General features: G+C 35.6%; 1 long non-coding RNA gene across 1 annotated transcript; it reads left to right on the plus strand.

The window, feature by feature from the left end:
• Window positions 1-349: 349 nt before the first annotated feature.
• On the plus strand, window positions 350-2,798 carry LOC113308411. The gene is made up of 6 exons (XR_003339779.1): window positions 350-533; window positions 831-1,035; window positions 1,122-1,173; window positions 1,415-1,543; window positions 1,674-1,734; window positions 1,854-2,798. It is a non-coding gene; the product is annotated as an uncharacterized LOC113308411 (long non-coding RNA).
• The last annotated feature ends 1,057 nt before the right edge of the window (window positions 2,799-3,855 follow it).

Raw genomic sequence — 3,855 nt, forward strand, 5'->3', positions numbered from 1 at the left:
TTAAGACCCTTAGCTTAAGAGCAACACTATCATAAGCTTTAGTAGCATTGGCTGAACCAAAACTACCAAACCAGACTCTAGTTTTCTTCCATGGATATCTAGTTTCTGCTGCAAATCTTCAAAATGGTTTTCCGTTTTTTTGTTTTTGTTTTTAGGGTTTTATGTATGGTAATATAGTTTTTCTAAAAGAGGGGTATCGGTATCAAAAATTTCATAAAATTTCATGGTTTTCTTGTTATAACTAACATAAGTACCTATGGGAGTATCGTTAGTATTTTGTGGGGGTATATAAAGGAACGCCCTATAGAAAAAGCTCTCGGGTCCAAATGCACCCCTATATATTCTTCGCCGTTGAGGTTCTGACCTCTCAACCATCACCATGATTTATGGTAGATGGACACACTTGATAGAAATCCCTGAAAGGAAATATCCACCGCTGGTCGATATGTGTGCAGGTGGATGTTGTTGTGATTATAATGGATTTCCAGGGAACAACTACAACTGATGTTCAAGGACATTGCAAGTTCACCGAGGTAATGTCCTTCAATGTGATTTCTATTGGTGAAGGGGAAGAAATACGATGGCATGAAATATTGGGACCCATTTTCTTTGGAAATAATGAAAAACAAAAGAAAATAGAAGAATGCTTTTGAATTGGAATTTGATCTAATTGGATATTATTTTTGTAACAATCTATTGAAAACACTTAACATTTAGGGTTTTGGTGTAGATTCTTCAGTAATTAACAGCAGCTCCTGACTTATTTTGGGTGAATTCTGCCTCCTCCATCCATTAATTAATAATAGCTCCTACCTTTTTTTCAATTGTAGACCAAATGTTACAAGCGTTCAAAAAATTAACAAAGGGAAATCAATCTCGGTTAATATGGCGGAAAGTTGTATAACAATGATGCTTCTTGTGGATATGGTTCATTTGAAAGGCGTGGGGATATGGTGGGCACAGAGGTGGTTTCTCTAACGGAGATGAGGAACACCCTAGAAGGGCATTAGAACGACACAGTGAAACTAGACATGGGTAAATGTTATTGTTCTTTTGTTACTTATCTTTGTGTTACATTGTTTTTACTAATAGTTTTACGTTTGTGTATAAATGACTTCAAGCGTGAAGGATCTGTCGTGGAAATTAGGGAACTGCTGATGATGAAATTGCTCGGTGAGTAGCTGTTTGTGTTTAGTGATTCTTCATTGAGAATCTTCATTCGGTTTTTTCGGACTGTTATAGCCTAGCTACCAAGAGCAGCATTACTACTAACTCTACAAAGGATCTTTGTGTGTTCTCTGGTAGTAGGGTACTTTCGGGACTGGCATTTTAGTTCATTTCCAATATTGAACTAAAGATACCGTTTTGTTGTCGCATGATGGACGTATATCTAATACTACTCCATCTAATACAGGGATACAGAGCAATCCAATGAGAATGATCGAAGACCTTATCCGCAGAGAAGTTCCCACGGGAGGAGGATAATACGAAAGTCAATAGTGAGAATCCTGAGACTGAGGAAGAGAAGCAACCCAAAGATAAGGTGTTCTATTGTTCAGCATAGTTGATAATATATTGGTTTTACTGCTTAGCTTGTGTTTGTTTTCCCAGAATTTGGTTATGTGGGAACTTCAAACATACTTTTACTCATTTACTAAATCACTTGGTTGTAGTTATATACGGGAAGAAAAAACAAAAAACATGGTTTAAATACGGTTTCGGCTTGGTAGGAAGGTAACCACTATCATTTTTAATTCATGATGGAAATGCTGTTTTTATTGTATTCATTTTATTTCTCAGGATAAAAGATCTTTTTTATCATTATAAAATGCTAATCTATTGCCTTTTTGAAGGCTCGCAAAAGAGGTGTGAAGGCGTCCCCTGTATCCGCCAAGAAAAAGGAAAAGAAGCTTTAGTTCTTCCAAAATCATCTTGAGTAAATCGGCATTGTGCTCGACTAATAATCATATAATCCTATTCTTGAATGTGGTCAGGTTATAATCTGTTGCATTTGTGCAGTGGTCAGCTACTAACCATATAATCTCTATTCTTGAATATTCTTATATTAGTATCCTTTGTAATTGTACTGATTTTCGATACAATGTTAGGGTGTTTTATTACAAGGAGGTGGTAGAGTCAGAGAAAATTGATGTTCTCATATCTTTAGACTTTAGTTGAATGAAAACCCATTAGCGCCTGCAGTTTTAGTTTGTGATGTTGCTTGATGATAGATATAGTAACCTCTTGTGGATTCGTAATTTGATTACATTTAGTTGGTACCTAACAGGGCACAATATACCTTGCTCATGTTGAATTTCGTAATTAAAATCCATGGTATGGATGAATATGTGTGGTGACAACCTACATTAGCAGTGATGCAATCACATGTGGTGGTATGGTGACTACCAAGATGGCACCATGCCTAGCTGCTGTGAAGGAGTCAAGTCTCTCCCAGAAGCTGCTCAAACCACTCTTGACGTTAAAGCTTTTATAGCCAAGTTTTTTGGAAGTTGTGTTGATGTTATCCACAACGAGATCGATATGGAAGTCGTTTAAGCTTTTCAGCTAAGTTCGTGGAAGTTGCGTTGATTTTTTATCCACAACAACATGATCGAGTTCGACGTATGTTTAAGCTTTTATAGATAAGTTCGTGGAAGTTGTGTTGATTTTTTATCCGCAATCTCCGTTCGGAATGTTATAGGTCAAAAAACGTAATACTTAAAATTATGCAAATGTGTTGTTGACACCTCCACTACTGCACTAATTAAGTATGTATCTGTAATATTTTATTATCACAGTTATTTGTGTGTTCAGTTATTAACCTGACTAATTATGATGATAAGATAATTAAGAATTTGTTATTTAACAGAGATGATAAAGTTGTTCAATGTTTGGAGTTGATGAACTCTGATTTGAACAGATTATGCTTAAAGTTTTGTTCTAGATATTTGTTAATGTGTGTTGCAGCAGGATAAAGTAAATACCCTGAATTAAACCGCTGGAGGATTTGCATCTTGCCGTAATGAATGGATGAGCTACTTATATTTTTGTTGTTATGTGGTACGACACTGTTCTGTAAAAATATCATTGATAGTAGTAACTAATTAAGGTTTTATCGCCCATTGCACTAGGGAAATAACGCTCGTTTTTGATTCTACATGACAAACATGAGCAGCAAGAACCCCTGCCAAGAATTCACAGCCGGCACGTTTGATGCTTCAATAATAATATTGCCAGATTAAATATTCTCATATTTGAACCAAAAGATATTATGATTGATGTTTTTTATTTACCAAAACTTACTGGACGTGTAGATTTTCCCACATGCGGATTCGAAAAACAGCCAAGAACTACCTCTCTCATGGTAAAGTCTTAGTGCATGAAGATTCTTTTTATTTTAATAACATTTGGTTTTTAGTTAATCTAATTTCAAAATATGATTCCACATTTATAAGAAATAACCCCGTGCTACTTATATCTTCATAAAACTCAAAGTTATTTCCATTTTTCCTAGCTTTTTTACCCAAAGAGTGGGCAACATTGTTACGTACTTTACCTAATTTATTAACGGATTTGTAAAGCCATTAACTACTAATCTTAAACAAACTATTGATATTCCCATTTGACTAGTGAACACTAGATTCATTTCATTCACAGACTTAACTAATAATTAATTCAGTCCTTCCTAAGCGGCATTCTACGCGTGCCGCTTAAATTAAACTCCCAAAAAACCGCCCACTCACGACAATGGGCCCCACGTCCTGAGAATTTGTAAGGTTGGTTTTGTGGGGTTTGTGAGGGGGCGATTTTTAAAATGTCCATTTGAGCGGTACACCAAGAATTTTTTTAATTAAT

This window comes from Papaver somniferum, chromosome 1 (assembly GCF_003573695.1).
Source record: "Papaver somniferum cultivar HN1 chromosome 1, ASM357369v1, whole genome shotgun sequence".
Classification (NCBI taxonomy): domain Eukaryota; kingdom Viridiplantae; phylum Streptophyta; class Magnoliopsida; order Ranunculales; family Papaveraceae; genus Papaver; species Papaver somniferum.